Source organism: Gallus gallus, chromosome 4, assembly GCF_016699485.2.
Source record: "Gallus gallus isolate bGalGal1 chromosome 4, bGalGal1.mat.broiler.GRCg7b, whole genome shotgun sequence".
In the NCBI taxonomy this organism is placed as follows: Eukaryota; Metazoa; Chordata; class Aves; order Galliformes; family Phasianidae; genus Gallus; species Gallus gallus.
In genome coordinates, this window is record NC_052535.1 from 26,428,109 (window position 1) to 26,452,661 (window position 24,553).

Genomic DNA, 24,553 nt, shown 5'->3' on the forward strand with positions numbered 1-24,553 from the left:
TTTCATGCTGCTGTAGGAGACCTTCTTCAAGGTTTGTCTGCAGCTGTAGGCTCCACCGATAGAGATTTGTGCTATCATCTATAAAGACAGAAAATGAATTCCAAGCATCCAAGCATCTACATTGAACAAATCTTGTTTTGTGGCTGAAAGGGACATCAAGGGACTTCCTCTAACTCCCTTATACAGATCCTCCACCTGAAGAATTGACAAGATACTGAAGAAACCATATTGAATTGCAGAGACAAGTATATATTTTTAAATTTTATTGCAGCAGTGTCAAAGGCAAACTGGAAGTTCTTTAAAACAAAACACTCCCCTTAAGACATTCCAAGTAGCTTCAAAAAAAAAATCATGTCTCAAACATGATTTAATGTATTTTACATTACTTTCACTGTCTTACTGTCAAGCACTTGGGTCATTAAAGTACTTCTGATTTCTTTCCTGTTCTACTTCACTTTGTAGCATTTGCTCAGCCGTACAGACTTGTGTGGCATTTAAGTGAAACACTTTTTAAGTTGGTCAGTAGGACTTAATTCCAAAATCAGCAGAGATTTGGCAGGGTTTATTGTTTTTATTTTATTCTGTGTAGGCATATCTGCATCATGTGCCATTTGATCAGATTTCATTGTGGACCTAAGCACTACCACTCCAGAAACGTTAACGTGATAGTTTATGAAAGTAGTAAATTGTTTAGTTTCATAACTCTCAGAACTCAACTGGGGAGAAAATCATATAGAATTACAACTTGCAAGGTAACTGATGTATTCCAGTTCCATTTCTGCAAAGAAAAAGGAGCAAAAGCCAATTGTGAAGTTCAAAGGACTGGCACGGGAGACAGAAATGTTGAAAAGTTCATGATAATTGCTTTCAAATCTACAAGAGGAGAGAATTTCTTTAGGGAGAAGGAAAAAAAAAGTTTATACACAGTTGAAGAGGAAAAATTTTACAAACCTATATCTTTGTTGCTCAGTATAAAAAATCCATTCATGGTCACAATTACATACTGTTAATTCAAGTTAAATTTTCTACAGTAAGTGGGGCTATATCCATTCGATATTGACAATTTGCAATGAGAACTCTGCATTTCCTGTGGTTCATATGGCTGAAGAAAAACAAAGACAAGCATCCTCATTATCCAGTGTTATAAAACTTCATTTCCACATGACAGATAACAGCTTAGATAGATTTCATAAGTTATGTCCTTTCTTTTTATAATATTTTTCTGTTGTCTATTAATTTTGCACAGGAATTTAATAGTTTCTCACCGCTCCTCCCTAGCAGTAAAAGTAACAGTAAAAGTCTTTGCTGTAGTTTATCATGTTTTTAATGAAATTTTAGGCTGGATTTGATATTGCAAAGAACTTTCAGCCTTACTTCAAACAAAACCCAAGCAGACAAAAAAGTGAATGTTTATGAAACCTAGCATGTGTCAGAGAAATGCATGCCATTAAATGAGACTATTCACTATCATTTTGTTTTATCTTAGTTTTGCTTAGGAATATGAGATGTGAAGCATAAAGCTGAGCTTCATCTCTGTGCTGCAAACTCCCTCAGATTGAGGTGGGAAAGAAGCAGAAGTAGCAGCACATACAAGCATGTGCGTATGTCACATCTTTGAGTCTCTGCTTCCTTCCTTCAGTTCAGCTACCCAAGTTATAGCAGAATATTTTTGTACAACTAGTGCAATATTGAAAACTTTTGCTCTATCATTTACACATTTTGACCACTGTTTTCTTTTTTCTTTTTCTTTTTCTTTTTTTTTTTTAATTTTTCCCTGCATATGAAGACAGAAAATTATTGTATTATCATATAGTTTTGGGCTTCTCAGCAGTAAGGAAAGGAGAGAAAAAAAAAAAAAAACAAAAACAAAACAAACAAAAAAAAACAAAACAAAACAAAACAACAACCAACCAAAACAAAACAAAACAAAAAACCTAATGATTATCTCTGCTGGGAGACCAAGGAGATAGAAGGAACAGATGCAGCACCAAAATGTAGAATAGTTGCTTTAGGGCTATATCTTTCTGGCTTTGCTATGAAAAGAGCTCATACAAATGAAGTGATTAGCTCACACTACAGATCTTTCAAAAGGAAGAAACAAACCACAGCAAGGACAAAACAGAGCTTCTGTACCAAAAGCTCACTTGAGGAGGGATTGCTTTTGGAGACTCATTCATGCATCAATCTTCTTTAAGTAGGAAAAGCAAAAAGCAACTGCTTTTTGTCCTTTCTCAGATTCACACAAAAAACTAAACCAACTGGTTGCATTAAGATCTAAGCAAGTCAGCTACAGAACACCCACAGCTGCAGCAACAACACAGAAATGTGTTGCAAGTTGGTAACAACTGTGGGAAAATCCGTCTGGCAGAGGCTGAAATTTCATTCTCACATAGCAAAGCGAAAAAAAAACGTAGTCAAATGTCACTTTGAAGTAAATCTAGAAGAAACTGTAAGAAGAAACCCTTACAAAATGCACATTCAGAACAGATGTTGTTCAATCCAAAGCTCATATATCAGCATAGTAACAGGTCAATTTTATGTTTAGTTTTAAAGCATATAGGATTTACTTTAATGTAATAGTGATGAGAGATGCAGTACCATCAGCTATAGAGCAGAAAAAAACAAAATACTTCTTTTAAAAATGCCAAGCAAACAGAAACTCTCTAAATTTTGTTTGGTCTCCATTGTTACCACAAAAGAACGATAGGTTCTTTGCAGTACTAATCACCATGTAAAAATAAATGGTCTTTTATGGCTAGCTGGTATGCTTCTTTAGGACTTGAAACTTTTATCCCATTTCAACATAACTATGTAGTTACCTCCTCAAATTACAATTTACATGTTCCTGAAAGCAAGTGTTTGGATGCTCAACTACTTTTTATTTTTACGTAAAAGAAGTACTATACTGCTTTTTAATATAGGAAGGGGCAGTGTTGTGCCAAATCTTACTAGGACTCTCATTACTGCTTTTTTTTTGGAAGGACCAATCTGCTAAGAGTATTCTCTGATGTTGGATTAATGTAGAGTTATATTTTCTAAGACTATGACTTGCATCAGAGAGAAATGAGAACATTACATCCAAGATTCCTATATTATACATATATATATAAAATATATTATATAATATATATTATATATATTCATGTATACATGAAGTATGCAAAGCCTGAAAAAAAAACCACATACATCAGCATATAGTTAGACCGCAAAATTTAATGTCATCTAATTTAAATATGGCTAAAGAAATTAAATAACATAAAGAGCTGGTTTGTCAAAAACTTCTCCTTTGTGTGGTGGCTTGGGAGTTCTGATGCATAAGAGCACCCTCTGTGAATCCATGAGAAACATTTTTCCAACCCACCACCACCTCTCAGCAGAAGAGCAGGAACAAAAGAGACAAAACCAACCAGAGGAAACCCCTAAGTGGAGCCACTTCCTTTGCTGTGGCTTATTGGTCATTTTCTATACTTAAGAGAAACATGAAGGTAAATAAAAGAACACGAGGTGTTTAAGAAGTAAATTCTCCACAATTTGAAATAAGTACACTCCTCATACCGTGACTCGTACTCTATAACCACACTGTAATGAAATATTTTAAAGGATATGTTGTGAAATTTTAGAATGAATTTTAATATGGGTTTTGACCGTTTACAAAAGAAATGTAAACTATTCTGCATGTATAGAACAAGCAAAAGAGACTTGTTTTCATTTTAAACTTTGTTTCTCGATACAATATGTATCGCCAGAATGGAAGCATTTAATGGCACTATTAACTCCACCACCTAAAACCAGAATCTATATTAATTACATTCATTATACTTAATTGAACATAATCATCTAACCTAACAATTCCTTGTACACTAATTAATAAAACAGCATGTCTTCTGGATCAGAAATGCATTAATTTATTTCTTTTGAAGGTAAGATATTTAGGGGACAAATAAAATTCATAACTCTCATCATTAATATACTTGGACAGATACAATTTTTTTTAATCACAATGACTTTTCATGCCAACGGATCTCCTTCTTAAGTGAAGTTCAAATTTCATGCAAATTTTGCCTATCTGCTGTGTTGATTTTTTTCTCCCTTGTGACATTTGAAGAAAAAGATGTGCATCAGTAATATCATTTCCACAAAAACATGACAAACATAATCACAAAAGAAGTCAAAAAAATGCCATCTGCATGATGAGCAGTTTTCAGTAACCACATGATATACTTGAAAGTCACTATGTAAAATGCTATCTCCCTAAGCATGTGAAGAATAAAGCCCTTATATGGCAGGTCAGAAGCCTGGAGAGATTCAATGTACCATATAAAAAAAAGAAAATATATATATATATATACTAATAATAAAAGCGTAAACTACTTTCTCTTCCAGCAGTGAACTTATGACATCTTATGAACTGATTATTTGGACAGAATCTCCAGAGTAGTCACCAATTCCCCTTTGTTTCCAGTCACAAAATGTCCACGGGAAACAAAAAAAGGATCCATAATGCTTAAATTTGTGCGTACTCTGAATAAAGCAATCTATAGCTCTGCACCTGAAAATCCCCACATGACTACTGTTTACTGTGAAAGAAATCCTAGCTATTAGTGTCTTAGTCTTTGATAGCAAATTATCTGAGGCACCTGCAGAGGGTTTTTATCGGTAGTTTTTTGGAGGTTTTGTTTGACTGTTTATTTTTCTTTGTTGTTTTGTTTTCTTTTTTTGTTGTTGTTTTGTTTTTGTTTTTTACATATGGTGAGAAGTGCTTCCTCTTTCCAGATCTGTGCTGTCTGTCATCTGTTGTTCTGTTTGGCATGAACGGAGTCTAATTTCTCTACTTTGTTCTTGAGAAACATAATTTGATAGATATTTCACCCACAGTTTTCTTTCATCAAGGACACAGCTGAACAAACCTGAGAACTGGTTTCATCTTGACACTGCAGAACCAAGATTATCCTCTGGTAGAGGAGACTGAAATAAAGATGACCCTCAGATTGGGAAGTCAACCCAAAAACTGAACAATGGATTTCTAATACAGAATTAGTCACTAGACCTCTTATTAAAGCTATTACCATGTCTAATAATTATGAAGAAGCAGTGGGCTAGAGGCAGAATGCTCTAGTCACTTTGTCATTTAGTAGCTAAGCAGGTTTGCATTGAAAGAATGCATTCCATTTCACATTGAAAAGTTTCAATAATACTGACAAGCAATCTTTGAAGGAGGAAATGGGGGGACCTATACTTAATAATTAGAACACTTCCCCGGGAAGAGAGAGTAATATGCATTTGGCCCAATAGATCTTTGAAGCTGTTCCACAGTTCATAACAAAATTAAATTTGAGAGCAAGAAAATACCACAGATTACCTCATTGAAATAGTTTAGGGAGCAAAGAAGACAACAAGAACAAAAAACAAATGAAAAGCAAACTCCCCTATGAAGAAATTAGCACCTTGACTTCACACCTTATGTGAGCTATGTTTGGTGAGTAGGCAGAGGGAAGGGTGAGTAAAGTTCTTGATCCTGTGAAGAAATGGAAATAAGCCTGGTTTGTTGAGCACAAGGTGAATGTGCATCCTCCATAAGGACATTGAAAGTGCATCTAAATTTCAGTTTTACCCATGTTTAAGATTCATTCCCACCCTCAGCATTTCTCTTGGGGAAGTTCGGCAATACGCTGCCTGTACAATGCACAACAACACGGTATTGCAACCGGATACATCCAGCTTCTCACGTGTACCATGTAAGAAGTCTAGATGCTCAACAGAGTTTCAAATCTTGCATTGGAAACTGACTGCCTAAACTTGTAGCTGATCAAAGCATATCAGAAAACCTTTCCATGACTATTACTGCCCTGTGAAATTATTCAACATATTTTTTGAACTTGAACTGGCTTGAGAGACTATTTCTGCCTGTGATGATCAAATGCACCTTTCTTTGTGTAAGTATGCTCAGTATGACTCAAGTTCTCTTGATGCAAAGTTAGATAAGCTACATATGTGAAACAATAAGTCCACATGATTTCATAAAAACTATATTAGTGCAAAGTGGTTGGTCATGATAGAGGCAAGACCAAATCCCAGTGTTTCTGTTTCCTAGCTCTGAGTTAATTTAGCCAAACAATGCATTCTGTGAAGATTTTTTTCTTTCTTTGTTAATGTTACTGAGCAAAAGTTCTGTTTTATTAACATCCGGGTAATTAGAATATTTGATATTAGCATCATTAGAAAGAAAAAAAAAATCATCTGTTCCAGCTTCCGTTAAGCTTCAACAACTCATTTTAACTGAACAAATAATGGATTTTGTAGTTCAGCCAATAGATTAATATGCCACATCCTTCTTGAAAAATAATGTTCTCTTGAAGCTCCCTTCATCCTGCCCCCTCTTCTCCCTCAAGATGTTTCTTTAGCAGATTTCTCCTCCTTTATTTTCCTTTTTGAACAAGTAATTGGTGGGAATCACTTCACCCAACTTCATCTGCATCATCCATAAATCTTTGAATTGTCTGTGTACTAAATGTCTGCTCTTACGTACAGTAGAAATGGATAAAGCAAGCCTTGATTTCTTCACCTACGCGTACAGAGAGCAAGCGCCTGTGTATGGATAAACAGTGAGATTCACCACTTGTGACGGAAATCTACATAAACAAGATTTCAGTCCAAACACATGATCCTCTTTTCCCTCCTACTCCTTCTCAGCACAGTTTGAGTTTCTGATCAAGATACAACCTAAATCTCGTACTGTTTGAGCCAAAAAACTGCAGAGACTGCATGTCAATTTTCAGTATATATGTGATCCAAATTACAGCCTATTCTGAACCGATTCTTATCCTAGATCTTAATATCATTTTCTTAGCCTTTAATTAGCAATGTTATTTCTAATGCCTTATTAACAAATAACGCTACAAACTAAGCTACTGTAGTTTCAATTAAATTATCTTCCTGATCCAGTAAATCAAGCCATGTAGAACACAAACATTTCCTAGCTACAGACAAGTATGCCATTGAATGCAATTGTTATTTTCACAGACAAACAGAACAAGTTTGACCACTCAGTTATTAAATAAGAGATTATAGTTATTAATGCATTAAACAACTTTTTTTTTTTTTTTTTTTTCTTTTAAAGGTAAACAATCGTGCCTAAATAGCATACATGATTCACTGATTCAGGAGCTCCTACTCTTTCCCAGGACGCTCTCCAAGTCCCACCCAGTGCTGAGTGTGTTCTGTCTTGCCGCTGCAGCACAAGTTTCTGGGGGCAGACTCCTATCTTCATAACATTAGTGACTGTACAACATTGCACGACCTTCAGCCTTTCACAATGAATGTTAAGAATCTCTTCCTGCAAGTAGTTTTGATGTTATTAAAAACATTAAGTCCTGTCACCAAACTTCACTTCATGCATCAGCTGTCAGTAACACAACAGAATTTCTTTAGAAGGACCGGATAGGAATTCAAAGCTGGAGATACAGTCCTGCCCTGAGGAAAAAAAAAAAAGAAAAAGCTTATTATTCAGACATTATCTTATTTTCTACCAAGTGCTGTCTTCCTTAAAGTTGTTAGAGGGGAGAAAATATATCTGTATTTATAGCTACTTATATTTTTTTTTCCTCATAACTTTTGGTGAAAATCAAAGCTACCACGTAGACTTGTGGATAGCATGGGCTGTATGTGTTGTCGAGAGGAACAGAAATTGGATTTGCTGAAACTTGTTCAGCTAGTTACAAATGCAAATATAAGAATGGCTCTAGTATGTACTCTGAGACCAAGGGAAAAGTTTAATTTGGAGCTGAGTGGAAAAACTAGTTTCCCAGCATTGCTACTTGGAGGAAAATTTAGAAGTGTAACCCCAAACTGTTTTGTTTTCTCCCCCTTTTTAAGTAAACAAAATACTCTCAAGGCTAACTCATCTTTTAAAGAATGTTTTTAAATTAGGCATTTGCTATTAGTGTGTGGCATCATTAATTTTTCTGGAGTGCATTGTCAGCATGAGAGCAAGTATAAATGTGGAACTCGTGCTTGTGTGTAACATGGAATTGAGTTTGCCTTTAGCATTTCTCATTTCTGACAAGCAGAAAAGTAATTATCAAACTAGTTGATGCAGATGCTTGAGGCTATAGTAACTAGTTAACCCAATTTAAATTTTGCTTTTTTTTTTTTTTTTTGCCGGTACATAGTTGGTTTATTTTTATGATTAAACTACTTGTTTTTTAAGCTGACTGTCAGCCTGGAACTGTTATTTCAGAATTCCTTTTATGCAAAAGAATGTCACCAAACAGAAAAAATCATTGAGAGTTCCCATTTTTCTTCTCTGGAAGAGTCACTACAATCAGAAAAAGTATTCTCAAATTGAGCTCAATTATGAAAAATAACTGGATAAAAAACACTTGCTCTGAACCCATCACTAACAATTGTATTCTTTACTTCTTCATACTTCATATAGACAAAGGGAGAAGAGTCAGTCTTTGCCAGGATCTGCAAAAAGGCAGCAACAGGAGTTCCTGCCCCAGCTGGTGCTTTTTTCCTCTAATTCAAGCCCTTTCCCTGTACTTTTACTCTCCCTTCTCTTGAAATCTCTCTATTTGGAAGGCTTATATCACATTATCCCATCTGTCATCTCTATCTAGCTGGAAAACTCTGCTATTCCATAGTTTTACAGTTTATTGTCCTCCTCTGAGCCTATTTCAGAGGCATTGCTGCCTCCTGGAAGGACAGAAACTAGCGTTACATGAGATTCAACAAGATGCAGGCAAAGCATGGATTAATGCATAGTGTCCTGTTTTGTTCGCTGTTCCTTTCCTAACAATCCTTAACAGTCCATCTTCTATTGGGATTACTATTGAGCTGTGATTTTCACAGAAATATTTATCATAAACACTGAAATTCACTTTTTGTGATAATGATGCTTCAACCTCAGAAATGAAATAAGCATGCAGAGCAAGGAGTGCAGCAGGGCAGCAGAAGAGAAATCTTTAAAGACTTATTTTGTGAGCAATACCCCAGGGCTGGCTTCTCAGTTTATGAAACTACACATTAAGAATTCAAAATTTGTTTTCATTCTCTGAGCTAAAGAAGGACTTAAACTGTCAGCAAAAAGGAAGAGTAATGAAGCAAGTCAACAAAGAAAAATGAGAATACAACATCAAGAGTGACTAATGCAGTGCAGAATAGTTCAGAAACCACTGAAACCTACAGGCTCCTATGTCAGCCACATCCCAGGTGAGTGCCGCTCCCTCATCCCTGCAAATTGCATCCGCTACAGAGAATACCACACCTTTGTAATGCCCTGTGGGCTAACCCACCCTCACTTTGCCCATGTGCTGGGCTGGGTTCGAGCCAGCGGGGCTCCCACAATTTGGCTAGCAATACTGAATTACTTCACTTGAGCTTTAAAGGCTTCCTCTCAGCAGCATTTATGATCTCAGCACAACACCATGCTAACTGCAGTGATATGGCTGCCTATTCATAGCTCCCCAGAGGGCAAGAAACATGCTGAAGTCTGCTAGCAGAAATCTGCAAAGAAAGACTGTGAGGACATAGGTCTTTTTAAAATGAGAACTGTTTTTTGGTGGACTGAACAACTCCAAATACTAGCCCCTGCTTGTTCCTTGCCTTTGGGCAAGCCAGATAGCATCTTTCCCTAATGAAATTAACTACAAGCAAAAGGAAGAGATAAAGAGGAGCAACACCTTTAAATGCAGGTTAGCTACCAAAGCACAGTCTGTGCCACAGCCTTGCTGATGCTTCAAGCACACATACAGCAGACCAAAATACTTGTTGTAAGACTTTTCTGGGCATTAACAGGACCTTATGCCCTTGAAAATCATAGAGAAAATATACATCTAGCTTAAAGAAAGAGTGTTTATTTTCATGGGGCCACACATGTTGCAGTCACTGTTGAACATCCAAATAAAATCAGAGGAAACACCACAAATTCACCATTTGACATGCTTTCTGTCCAAAACACAAATTATTTTCCACCAGTCCTTTTTGGGGGGCACCGAGTGAATAAACAGGATTACTTCTGAAGGCATGTACCTCAAAGCGTAAGAGGTGACACTGCTTGTTCTTTTGCTCTCCAAGCAAGATACCATAGAACATGGGAGTGAGACTGCTCAGAGCCATGCCCCTTCTAGTGCAGTAGACACTGCCAAGTCTGGGGGATGATGTATAAAGAGAGACTTCCTAAATTTGATTCCTTTGCAACAAAGGAAATACATAAAACCAATGGGCAGATGTCACACTGGAAAACTATTAGAACTTTTACTACAAATAAGGACAGGATATGTTTATGATCAGTTTGACTACATGTATCTAAATCTTACAGACTCTTAGCTGACCTGAGTGAATAAATGCCATTTCAGTGTTATCTGCATTATCACTACTTTTATCACTTTGTAAAGTTTTGTAGCAATTGAGGCTGGTTTATAAATTCTTGTCACTCAATAAAGATCATTCCTTAACTTCTAGGTTTGCCTCAACTATGGGTTTTTTCTAAACCACTGAAGCACTTCAACATTTCAAGTGTGCATCAATACAGGACTTCCCAAATTACCAGCTTAATTTAATTCACAATATGAGATAAGATAATCATCAGGCATTTAGAAGAAAAGCTGACAGCAACAAATAGGGGTGGGGCTCAAGAAGATTTGAACGTGTTCAACCAATGAATCCTTCCCTAGCTGAAAATTCAATCAAAACCTGCCCGTGCCAGAAAATAGCATGGGTGTATCCAGAGCCTGACAAAAACAATCATGTAAGACATAAGCATTATCTAATGCATTCATTTTTCTTGGATTTTCAAGAGAAGATGACAGACAAGATTGTTTCCTTCACAGGTTGTCAGACTTCAAGATGAACAATGCAGAAAGCTAAAAGCCACTATTTGAAAAGTAACTCATATTGTTAGCAGAATACACACTTGGTCTTCACAAGCACTTAGTGAAGCAAAAATCCATACCCAATTAATGGAACTACCAAGATTTTCTACTTGTTAGGAAAGTGCAAAACATGAGGCAGTTGCATGTTTCCTCACACGAGGCAATTTAGCCCACATACTTTGTTATTGCTTTGTCACCAAACTGGCACCAAAACTTGTTATTTCCACTGTGACAAATGATCGAGCATAGATACTACTTCAGTTCCACATCACATTTGATAGGGTTGACAGTATCAGGAGGAGCAAATCTGTAACTGCTTATTTGGCCAGATTGTTATGAAATGATTTGGGCATTTGCTACGCAGTGGGGAACAGCTTTTATCGGAAGGGAGCTCAGTGGACAGGAAAGCTCTGTTCTGAAGCTGCAGATCTTGAGTTTCAATTCTGTTTTCTAGTACAGGTCATATTGAGACAGACCTCTCTTTGTAACTTGTTCCACACGGTTGGAACTGCTACTGCAAGTATATTTGCTCACATACATTATTAATATCAGCCTCATGTGTCATCCCCCTCCTAACCTTCAGTCCAGATATTTGAATTTCATTAGGTTATAACTAGAGTCAGTTGAAACTTAGTGCTGCAGACAGATAAATTGCAAGAACTCTCTTACCCTGTTATTAAAGATTTATTTTACAGTGTAACTTATAAAGTTTACAAACTTTGGGTTTTTAAATGGGGGAAAAGCAAAATGTTCATCTCGAGTAAAGGTACAATGCGGTGTTCCTCAAATACTGTTTTCTTCTTATATTCCAAAAGAACGTCTTTTAAAAAGATACTCCTTCCGAAAGTTGCAGTTACAGAGAAATGTTTTTCCTAAAGCAGAGGTATTCCTTTGGGAAACACTCCAGCAGTCACAACAGCAAGTATTTGCAATGAAAGGGTTTTCAACCTTGTGAAACAAAGGGAATAAGGGGCACATACAATGTCCAGCCTAAGCAATCACCTCTTGCACTTTCCCCCTTCTAAGAAACTTGAGAGACACAAGATCAGAGTGATTCAACCATGTATAGTAGAGCAATTTTTTTTTATTGCAGAATAATGACTCACCCACAACTCAAAAAAAAGTCTCCTAAAACTAAGTTCAGCTTAAGGTTAGCATTTCAGGAATATATATATTTTTCCCCCACAGTAAACTAAAGCTCATCTCTGTGTACAGGCATGGGTAAATACCATATTCACAGCCAACTCCATATTCACAGGAAACTAAGATTCACACAAGATATTTTTTTCAGTTGCAAACCTGTACTGTTGTTTTTATACTTTCACCCTCTAAAAGGTCCTTATTTGACAGTAGTAAATTACATCATTAAGGTTTTTGATAAACATCCCTGTATATTAGGGAAAAAAAGCAAGTGGTTAGTCCTTCTGTTAATCATAAGCCCTCTTTATACTTGATTTTAATGACACAGTAATTCTCCTGTACTTTTCTTAGTGACTGTTTGCCTTCTCTTTTATCATTCACATTCATGTACTGTCTGGTGCGCTAGCTGTCCTTGACATTCCCTTATTAGGTTTACAAATAATCATTAATTTGTTTTCTGTTCTGCCTCCTGTTTCAGTGATATATAGGCATGTCATTATCTTTCTAAAGCATATTCATTTTTCTTCTTCAAAAAAGCTCGCTACTTTTCATGGAGGGTTCAAGGCAATTTGCATGGTACACAGTGCATTTGTTTAGTGCATCTTCACCAAACTTATGCAGTCTATTCTTTAGATTTCATCGTTAATGGACTTCTGATCTGAAGTCTCTTTCACTGTTTGATTGCTCTCTCTTGGTTTGTATGAAGTACACTCTATGTAATGAACAGAATATTAAACTTGGACTCAGTCTTGATTGCTATTCCTCATTCTGTTCCAGACACTGTATCATAATTTTACATCTCTATCTTTTTCCCACGTAGGAAGTAAGGTACTCACAAAATATGGTTTTGTGTGCATTGGGTTTTTTGTTTGTTTGTTTGTTTTTGGTGTGTGTGGGGGGGGAGGGGGGGGGGGTTGTTGTTGTTTTTGGGTTTTTTTTCTTTTTTTTTAATGAGGGACAATCTTACTCTGGTTTTGTATAGCAGTTAGGGAATTAGTTGAGGCCTATAGGCACTTTTAAGGTCTACTGTTTTCTGTTTCCACTTTTTACCCTTGGCCTATTTCTATTAGTTTAGCTCTATTTCTGAGGTAAAATTCTTTGAAATGGAGAGGCTGCACCAAATCATGGTTTGAGCTTAGCAGTTACACCAGTGAATGCTGTATTAGTTACACAGCAGTTTTATGAAAGCTTTGCTAGATACTAGAAAGTGCTAACACTAATACATCAGAAGTCCTTACAAAACTCATTTACATCTTGTAGTCACCCTCAGACATGTGTTTCTTCTATCCATGATAAGATGCATGGAAGCAGACACCTTATTTATTATCTCCTCACTCCAGCTGACTATCAAGGGGCAGGTACCAGTCAAGTGACCTCAAATTTAAATCCTTAAATGAAAAACATGCTTTTCTTTGTATGTTTTTTCTTTTTTCTTTTTCTTTTCTTTTCTTTTTTTTTTTTTTTTTTTCAGAGGTTTTGGTAACCTAGTTTATATACCCTTGTTCTTCATTGCTTTAAAGATGCCCAGACTTTCTAGATGTATTAAAAGTATAATTTCTCAGAGTTAGAACACCACCAAATCAGTTCAAAAATTCACTCACTTCTAACACTTACATGGTTTGCTTCCAAAAGTAGCAAAAGCTTAATAGCCAGAAAAGATAGATATGACAAGATTCTCAAACTGCCAAGAATTTCTTGAAGTAACATGGGAACAGGAACAAAGTCATGAGCCTGTAGCCATTCCCAGAAAAGTTTGAAGATTTAAGCATCTTTGGTATCAAAGACTTATTTGTTTTCAGCATCAGTTGTATCAGTAAATTATAAGAAAACTGAAAAGTTACTAATTGATTTGGGACTGGTGGAGCCCATTTCTCCTGTAAGAGGAATATCATGTGTTTTCCGTGGCTGATGAAATTAAAATCTTATTATGTTGTTATACATTTACTCAACAGTTCAAATCTTTTAAAAAAATAATTAAATAAAAGACCTGTGAAAAAGCATAACATTTATAATAGAAAGGGGTGTAGGGGACATCTTGTCCAAAGTCGGGTCCCACAAAAGCCTGTAATTGTCAGCTTCGTGAAATAATCCTACTGAAGTCTGTACAGTACAAGAAGCCACATTCTCCACAGATATTAGAAAAGCCATCCTGGAGAATGAAGGACACTGACTAGAACTAAATAATTTAGGCTGAGCTCTAAGAAATGACAGTCCAGTAAGTTATTTAATACATGGTGGGTAAACATTTCCTGGCTTGGTGAATCCAGCTGCTCTCTCACTTCCTTTCCACAGCAAGATGGGGAGAAAATATGATAAAAAAGCTCGTGGGTTGAGATAAGAATATGGAGATCATTCACCAAATATCACCAAAAGCAAAATAAACTTGACCACAAGATTAATTAGAGTGGGTTAGTGAGAAACAAAAAAACAAAACAAATATAACTCCACACACCCTTTTCTTCCTAGGCTCACCTTCACTCCAATCATCCTCTTTCCCAAGCAGCACAGGGAAGATGGTGAACAGGGTTGAGGACAGTTCTTAGCACTTCATCTTTGCTGCTTCTTCCTCCTCACAACTTTCCCCTTCTCCAGTGCTGGGTCGCTCCCACAGGCTTCAGCCCTTCATGAACCGATCCAGCATAGGTACTTTCTATAGGCTGCAGTTCTCCAAGAACTGCTTCAGCATGGGTTCGCACCACTTCAGAAGTGGACTGTTCCAGCATGGGTGCCTTACGGGCCAATCTTTGTTCTAGTCTCTGCAGCTGGGTCCTCTTCTCACAGCAGCCCTACTGCTACCAACCTTGCCACGTAAGCCGCCATACAATGGCATGCCCCAGGAAACGTTGGACTATCCACTGGAATTGAACGAGTAATTACTCAATTCACCTTTTAGAATAGGAATGTTCAAAATAGATGCTGTCACTACCCTGGAAACATCAATTGTTATATCATAAGACCAGCACTAAAACTTACTTTTTAAAGATGTTCTTACGATAAAGCAACAGATCAAGATCCAAGGCAAATTGCAGCCTCACTTAGTGACTTAAAAAACAAACAAACAAACAAACAAACAAACAAAAAAAACAGCAGTCAGAGCACTTCAAGACATATATGTTAAAGAAAAAACAACTGCATCAAGATTAATCTGAGTCATACAGGAGAATCATGTTCTGCCTAATAGAAGAGTAGTAAAATCTGTTACATCGTGTGTTGCATGATATACAATGAACTAGTGGTGAAAGAATGAGATCCCTTCTTCATTAAGTAGAACTACATCATCAGTTATTTATTAAGGCAAAGAAGTCATTAGACTTTACTTAGAAATGAAAATAAAGTTATCAGTCCCATACTGATAATGTCCCAGGCATTCACCTGCTCTTGTCTGAATACCTTATTTCTCTTTATATTACATTGTGAGGAGTCAGTCTTTACTTTGCTCTAACACTTGTACGTAAGTAAAGTGGGTATAAAATGTAATCATGTCAAAAAATGATAGCATTTCCCACCCACTCTGCAAGAAGGATTATGGTCTGTCTAAGTCAGCCAGGGAATTTGGTCCAGAGCGTCTTGTGGCAGCTTTTTCCAACATAATCCAATTAAAGTGAACCTTGTGCTGTCTTCCATGCAGTATTCTATATAGAAATATATAGTCAAATTTAGGGAGCTCAGAGCTAAATGAGATTTATTTTTAACGTTTTAATTGCTAACACAGTAGAGCTGAATAAACTAACTGCAACTTCCACATTTTTCTAGAAATAAATTGTTGAAAAATGTTAGTTACTGCAGTTCCTTGGAAGTCATGTCTTACAGTGACAGATTTCTTTTCCCTCCTGTATATAATATTTGTACAAATGACAAGAACAAGTAGAAGCATGTAGGATATTTGTAACATTTTACTAGGGAATTACATTTGCATGTATTTTCCAGGATTTTCATAATAGACATCTGTATTTAGGAGTTCATAACTCCAGGATAAATTCCATTCTTGACTGGAACCTGGAAAACAGATTCTCCACTCCAGAGGTACTTGGAGTGGAGCTATAAAAAGCTATAATATTCGGAATGGATATGCATTGCTTATTACAGAAATGACATCAAAAGTGAAGAAAGATGAAACTTTTTGTCTTAGTATATACCAATGGGAATCCTGTGAGCTTTAGAACATGATTTCATATTCCATTATATGGAATATAAAGAAAGAATACTTCATCCTTCCTGAAAGAGGAAATTAACATATGCTTTAAGAGAAGAATGGAAGGCTTTCAAAATGGAAGGGTTTCCTCCTTTCCTTGAGTTAGATAGGTCATAACTACATCTAGATGTGTTAATAACTGGGAATGAAGTCTGAAATGAATTGTATGTGAGAATCAAGAATTACGTAAGCACATTTGATGAAAATTTGAAACAAGGTCTAAGATAGAATCAATCCATAGAAGATTCATAAGTAGAAAGAAGTCTCACTCATTAAATAGTTGGTGTTTTCTTTTTGTTTGTTTGTTTTTTTGTAAGTACCAGGAAAGTGATTTACAGAAAAAAAAATGATTGTGCTATGTGTTAACATAATTAACACTTGTTAAGCAGGACTGATACACAAAGGAAAAATAGAAACCAACATATGACATTCAGCTACTTTGAAATTTTGTTTTGGTTTATCTGATAAGATTTACTGTCAGAGTGCAGTGTCAAAAAACAAGTGACTAAGTTACCCCCCAGTGTTGCAATGGAATAAAAATCTGTTAACAGTCTGCATGTCAGTATTCTTTTGCAATGACCATTTTAAATCTCAAGGCTAAAGACACTCTCAAATGAAGTACATCAACTACCAAATAATTTAAAAGGTCATGAAGAAAGTTATGCTTGAGTAGTGTTATAACAAATAAGCAAACCAAACAAGCAATAGCTCACCCATTTCCCCTTTCTGCCTCACTTAGCACCATCCCTCCTTCCACGCAGTGGGGTTTGAAGCCTCGGATAATAAAAGCTGTCATGTGTTTATTAAGGTCACGAACATGCAACACCTGAATGATCTCGATATCCTTGGTACAAGTCCTGAAACGTAAGTCAGCCACATTTGTCTTTTTAACAGCAGCAATAGTACACACACATTTTATAACACACGTACAACTTGGACAGTGGCAATATTTACACTCTTCCTAAATGTTTTAGATAAAAGGTGGAAATCAAACCTCTTCCATATTCATCTACCTGCCCCACCATCTTACTGAAGTCCTCAAGCATTGTACCCTATATTATTTATGCATCAAGTCATAAGTATAACCTATATACTTAGAAGCCTCTAAGTATTACCTACGGCAGCTTCATGAATCTAATTCAGACAGGCTTTTATACATGACAAACATTAATCAGCTTATAAATCTGGATGTAGAAGTTTATCTTAAGAAAAACGTAGTAATTTAACGCATGTTGTACACTGCAGTTATATTTTGTCCACCACTACTCATAATGCTGTATCATTAAGCATGTTTAATTTCACTTAAAGCAGTCAGGCAGTGAACACTAAAGCCTTCCTCAGATATCATATAACCCAGTAAGCCTTAGGAACCACTGGATAAAGCATGCAGTTTGAGAATAGGGCTAAATACAAAGATAGCACAACTTTTGGAAGAGTTTGTGTCTGTTCATGTCTCAATGACCAACCAACAAGCATATATTAACAAGTTTGTCACAGATAATACTTGTAATTCATAGCAAGGCATGCTTCAAAAAAAAAAAAAAAAAAAAAAAAAGGATAATGTATCTTGTGAAGTATATATTACTGCTCTGTAAATCCAAACATGCAATACAAATACAGGCTCATTTACTCCTCCGTTTTAATTTCCAGTGCAATCACTATAGCAAAACACAAATGCAAGACTGAATGACTTCACCCCAACCCCAGGAAAGTCTCTCTCCTCCACAGCAATCAAACAGGCATCCTTCAGTCTCAGTAGAAGTTATAAGCAATGTTTAGTGCTCTGACCCTCATAGGTCACTTAATCTCATCTGTCCTCAATCAAAAACTATGCACTAGGAAGGTCAAAAAAACTATATATCCCACACGTTCTTAATCTGCAGTTTTTTTTTTTTTGGAGATTTCCACAGATCCTGTGGGTTCATCTTTCAGATCATGAAATGAGAACTACTCAGCATCCATCCCATGTAGTAACAGAATTACTGAGGAAACCCTTATTTTCTTATTGCAACAGCAGTTTCAGACCATCAGTCTCACATAGCAACATAAAACCATTGAAGCAGAACTCTTCATTCTCTAGCAGTAATAAAGAAAAGCACAGTTCACCTCTGAATCAAAGTACCAATAGTCACTGGGCAGCAGCAGCATAGAGAAAGCCTTCCTGCAGAGTCCTGAGTCATCAGACTCAACTTCTGCCACATTCTTACATTAGGCATTTGCCTGCTGAGTGCTTATTTGCCAACACAGTAAGAGGTAAACATGTTAGCCACAGGGAGAAAAACAATAAAACAAACACAAGAACATGGGGAAATAGTACAAAATTGTGTAAATCTCAAAGACAAGAACTAGAAATAGCTCTCACCCTGGCATAACACACACGAGAGGTTCTGTAATGCGCTCTTTCTAGGGACTCCTCTGAGGATTCAGAAGTGCTTGTTTACAGCCATTACTTCAGGGTTTGTCTTTATTTTCACATACTGATTGACCTTGCAATTCTTGTTTACTTGTTTGTTGCCTTCTTACAACTAAGTATCAAGCGATAAAACCCTGAATGTATGAATTAGCTATTCAGATCACCAGCTAAATCGAACCATTGCATATCAGCTGAATTCAATTATTCCCTTTTAATCTACCAAAAAAGATCTAACCCCTTTAGAAATTAAGATTTCTCTTTCATCTTCCTAGAAAGTCACAGAGTATAAACATCAATCAGTTCCAAAATGCCAATTAAAAATGAAGCTTTCCAGATGTTTTATTATTTCAATATGTACAGGTGCCTATAAGAATAACCAGCATTCCTGTAAGAAACCAGCTCCCCATTTCACTGCTAATGCAGCAGTCAAAATGGACCACCACAAGATCAGCTCTTCCTAATCCTGTTAATCAAGTAATATCAAAGCAGCAGTGTTGTCAGTGGAAAAATCAAAAGATTGAACAAGAGGAAAAGACAAGGAATAAGTGGATAATTTTTAACTTCGGAGAAGTTGAACAAGAAAGGTACTGCAAAAACCTCTGTACTGGTTTGTCAAACCTTTTTTCTTGATTTGTAGCCATTGTCTACACCTCTTCAGCACTCTCATGTGTGCCTACATGGTCTATGCAGTCACTCAAGAGCTTAGCTAGCAGAGTCTGTGGGCATGCTGGCATTATCTGACAGCCTACGCATTTTAGAGTAAATTATATGTGCAATTACGTAATGGTCTGTTTTATAGCCCATTATGGAATTTACAATATAGTCCCACAGAGAACCTACAGATGGGAAGAATAACGCACTTTCTTTTGTAAGTGAAATTAATTATACTATCAAACCTCCAAGCTTTTGAACAGCATTTTAAAAGACAAGAGGGTGAATCAGAAAGGAGATAAAAAGAATTAACCAATTGCAAAAGTATGGCTTGGCAGTGACTTACTTAAATCATACACATTCAAAACAACCATTTTCAGAGATGAACATCTTCCTTGCTCCCTAGCAAATAATAGGCCAGTTAACTATGACAATGTCTACTGTTCCTTAAATGGGAGCTTACAAAATATTCTGACAGCCTACAACTTAATTGAAACTTGTACAGTCAATGAAAAGTAGAGGGAGGAGATAGACACAATACCGAGGATGTAATTTTATTTGGTTTAATACAATCAATGTGAGCCATCATTCAAAACTCAGAAAAAGTCGTCTTAAGAGATACTTAAACTCCCTCTCTTCCTCTGTTTTTTAAATTAGTACTATTCACAAAACCATGTTCTTATCAGACACTGAAGTATGTTCAAATTCATTCTCCTCTGAAAAAAAATAAATAAGATTGCTATCTGCCAATTTGATGGAAAAAGAATAGAATATCAGCTTTTTTCCCAAGAGGAGCTCATCTTTATTTAGTGGTTAAATTTATTTGAAAAAGAAATGAACAAGCACAGCCATGGCAAACCACTGGAGAACACAGATCCAAGCTCTAAATCCACTGTCAAAGATAGAAGCCTTTCAAATGCATGTGCCCTATATTGTGATATTTACAGAGATTTGCACTCTGTCATTGTGGCCTTTGTGTCAACTTCAGCTTTCATAAGCTCTGTATATTAATTCTGAATGATTATTGAAACAACACCACCACAATTTAGAGCTTAGCAAGTCTGTTAAATACTTTTCAAATATGCATAACTAATCTATAATTTTATATTCCCTATCTGTGGCCTTGTCGTGAGGACATGTAACTGCAGTGCAGAGAAATCACGATTCGGATGATCACATCTCCTCCCACATTTCTCCCATTATGGGAAGAATAGAAAACTGTTTCACCTGCAAAGCTGTCGTGTAAACTGCAAACTGGCTTTTTAAAATCTGTTACTCTTAAAAGCTCAGCTTTTCAATGTACTTTTCCTGTTAAAAAAAAAAAGGTGGTTTTGTTTTTAAAATTTTAAGCGAGTTTCCAGTCTTCTCTGTATGGAAACATGTTTGATAACAACAACTCTGCATTGAAAATAAGACAAATTAGTCTTATTCTTTTTTTTTTTTCCCAAAGACCATTTTCAAAGACTCCTTACCATTTCTCATATAGCAGTTTCAACTCAATACATGCCTAATAAGGAAGGTCTAGTCACATCTTTAATCAACTCCTGCACAACCTTTGGTGTTTTTAAAAGATGTTCAGAGTCAACTCAAGGTGTTCTGTGAAAAAAAAAAAAAATTGTCCATGTTGTGACTCCCTGGTAAGCCAGCAGGGACAGGAAGATTTAGACCCAGAGAACAAAATAACAGATCCTCAGACTTCCATGGACCGCACTCATTGCTAATTAATTTACATCACTTCATAGCTCTGAAGGACTAAAATTAGAGAAAATAATTTGAATGTTACTCCTGAAAAAAGATGATTGCTGCTTCTACATTACAGGACAACAGAAAACATTAGTTACACATCTAATTGTCACCATGAAGCTATGAAATTAGAATTTTGAGCATTAAGAGCTGCTTTGAAGGACTTTTTTTTTTTTTTTCAGAGGGAGGAAGATATTAAGCCCATTGTTTTACTAAGCAACCAGAGGCTTTGAGTGTAGTACACAGAACTGCAGGAACCTCAAAGAAAATTGAAGCTTTCAGTAGAAAGAGTTTTGCTAAGAGCTTTGTGTCACAGCAAACAATTTACCTGATACAAACTGATATATCTCCAAATTACATAACTGAGGTTTCCATATGATACATTTGCAACATATCTTCTGGAATACATGACCCAGTAGATTTTTGCACTATAAATTAGTTTAGATGCTCTGGATCTTTTCAAACCTCTAGAGCTGAGGGCATGGGAGCTGTTTAGTTTGGAGAAGAGGCAGCTGAGGGACCTTGTCACTCTGTACAGCTACCTGAAAGGAGTTGCACAAGGAGGATGTCAGTAATGTTTCACAGGTGAGACAAGGAAATAATATCAAATTGTGCCAGGGAGGTTTTGTTTGGACATTGGGAAGAATTTCTACACAGAAAGTATGGCCAAGCACTGCAGCAGACTACTCATGGAAGTGGTGGAGTCCCCACCCCTGGAGGTATTTAAGAGCTGTGTGGAAGTGGCATTAAGGGACACAGTTCAGTTATTGGAACTTGACAGGTCAGGTTGATGGCCGGACTTCATGATCTTAAAGGTCTTTTCCAACGTAGACGATTCTATGAAATTACAAACTACCCTCCTGACAGAGGGTATCAGAGAGGGATGCTAGGCCATCTCATCCTTTTATCCCTCTTCTCCCAGGCATGCTGGCAGATACAGTGCTTATGCTGTTGATACTGCACTGAGTACTGGCAGCTGCTAAGTCACACATGTGGAATTTGTTACAGGGCAGTGTATGTTTTACAGAGAAAGTCCAGGCAAGGCTTTTGTTTAAACTTCCTCCACAACTTCTAAGCAGTATCAGTCTGTCTACCTTATCTCCAATATCTCCTTTGCCTTAGCCTCTAAAAAGCTGTATCTCCATGTTATGTTTTCACTGTATTAAGGCAGTGACTGTAACAAATGAACATACCTTAGCAAGTTTGGGCATGTTTTTCAGTTAATAAGCTGGAAATACATCAAGGCAGAATTTCATTATCACATTATTTTTGTGCTTCCTTTCTTTTAGGCTTCTAGTACAGTATGCCAATGAATCATATACTCAGTACCTGGGCCTTAGTGTCACTCTAAGTCATTCTTCCTAATTAAAAATTGCTCAAAGAAGTTATAATAAGAACACTATTTGTAATGCTTTTTAAAATCTGTTTGCCAGCAACTAAGCTATTTTTGTATTTCACTGTTGCCCTATAGGAGGAAAAAAAAAAAAAAAAAAAAGCACGTATTTTGTCTCATCAACCTAGATTCTCTCTTAGGTACATGACAGACTAGATACCTGAAGACAGATGGTAAAGTTTTAACAAAACCCACGAGCACGTATCTGGCCAGAAATAACCTCCTTGTATTTCCAGCTGGGTATGTCCAAGATTTTGCCTCTCACATGAAGGAGATCTAGACACATTGCCGAGGGTGAAGAAATGCCTCTGTCCTCTCAAGAAGAAGACTGTAGGATAACCTTTTCAGGACAGATAAAGAATATTTCCCTTTTAAAAGCCAATCAGAAGTTTTCTTCCAAATATCACATATAAGGCTAATCTCTGACCAAGGGACTCAAACCCTCAATTCTCCAGTGCATACCTTTCAACTAAGGACTTCAAATATTATGCCATCAACTAGTGAAAGAAAAAAGCAAATTCCATTGCACAAAGATGCCCAACAAGGCCAGCTAGACCAGAAAGAAAAGGTAAACGGATATAGCTGTAACTTAGCAATAGGAGAACTCAGACAATGTGTTGATACTGAATATCTTTACCTCATTAAACTGACGACAGACAGATTGCTTATTTGGATGACAAATACAGAGCTGTGAAACTCCTTAAATAAAGTGTTATTAACTGCTTACTACATCACAGAAGTCATTTCCACATTGTAGTAAAATGTGTGAGGTGGTTAAGTGTTCTGCTAGTTAGGCAATGGAAGCTTAAGACACATAGAAGCTGAGTGAGCTTCAAACTACTCAAGTAAGAAAAAGTGATCAACAAGGTTGAACACATCATCGTTAGGGCATCTAAGTGGAGTGTTTTAAAATTGCAATTATTTCCCAATCAAAATCATCTTCATTTACACCTATTTTAGAAAAAGAGAAATGTTTTTTTGATTAGTTGTTTTAACTCCACCCTAAGCAATACCACTGCTTAATTCTTGGGAGGGCAGCTATTTACAAGATAGCAAGGGATTTTGTTTATGTGATACATATTTTAGATTTGTTTCTGAACATTCAGAGTTGCTTTTTACACTCATTTGAAGTATTAAGTGCATCAGAAATACTACACATTGATGTATAAAAACAAGCCTTAATAGAGAATGATTTCTGTAAAGAGAACTGTAGTAGAAAGTCATTTAGTTAAAAACAAAATCTGTCAGTTGTACATTTATCCACTCCTTTCTGATGGCATTAATAATAGAATATGGGTAAAGAAAAAGCTTTAATAAAGCACAAAAAAAGCTTTAAAATATTCAAAGCATATTTCTTTAATGAAAATTGAGTAGTTCCTTGATTCAGATACATGCATGTTCCACTAATCCTGTAAAGATTCTTTCCAAAGACTGTAAAATATATCCTAGAAGGAGGTGAATGATTTCAAAAACTGGGAAGCAACGATTACAACTTGACAGAAAATTTGAAATCATCAGCCAGTCAGTTCTACTTATAAAGTAATGTCATGACATATTATAGTAGGAAGGTTCATCACATTTTCATCATTTGAAGCGCTAATGCAGAATCAGTAAGTACCTAGATGGGGACCAAAAAACGTGCAGTAATTAATGTACTATAGTATGTGTGCATTGATTTTTACAGGGGATATATTTTAGTGGTAATAATGTCTGGCACCTGACTACAAATCAATAGGAGACACTACTCTGCTATTTTAAAAAGAAAACGAGGAAAGCAATCTTTTATTTAACTAGTACCATTAGAATTCCACATCCCAGTTTCGTTACTGTTTTGTTTGCTGTTATTTTAAATAAGATTCTCAATCCAAACTAATTTTGCCAAGTGAACACAGTCTCTATACTTTTTTTCAGTGTAGTGTAGTTCTTTTCAGAATTACACTGTCAAATTTAGAGAAGCAAAACACCAACGTCAGAGGAAAATGAGATCAAGTCTTCTCCTTATATAAATATACTTAAAGATTAATATTTGCCATCACAGTTCAAATACCACAACACTATGCTTTGCTTTCTTTCATTGCTTTCTCTTAGAATTGTTAAACAAGAGGTATTAGTTTAAATAGTTTCAGACCAATAGCATGTCAAGGGAGGTG

At 36.3% G+C, this 24,553-nt stretch overlaps 1 protein-coding gene and 1 long non-coding RNA gene across 3 annotated transcripts in view; both read right to left on the bottom strand.

Moving 5' to 3' along the window:
- Window positions 1-15,065, bottom strand: part of LOC107053226 — a 16,281-nt gene extending 1,216 nt beyond the window's left edge. Inside the window, exons 1-3 of one of the 2 annotated variants that reach the window (XR_001466292.3) lie at window positions 14,484-15,065; window positions 7,145-7,470; window positions 1-78 (exon numbers count right to left, since the gene is read on the bottom strand). The exon at window positions 1-78 is cut by the window's left edge and continues 1 nt beyond it. This is a non-coding gene — a long non-coding RNA (uncharacterized LOC107053226). The remainder of the gene's footprint in view (window positions 79-7,144; window positions 7,471-14,483) is intronic. The other variant, XR_001466293.3, reaches the window with a different exon arrangement.
- The window catches only part of LOC101750230 (translation initiation factor IF-2-like), a 126,713-nt gene that overhangs the window by 76,783 nt on the left and 25,377 nt on the right, over window positions 1-24,553 (bottom strand). The gene's annotated exons all lie outside the window — the stretch shown is intronic.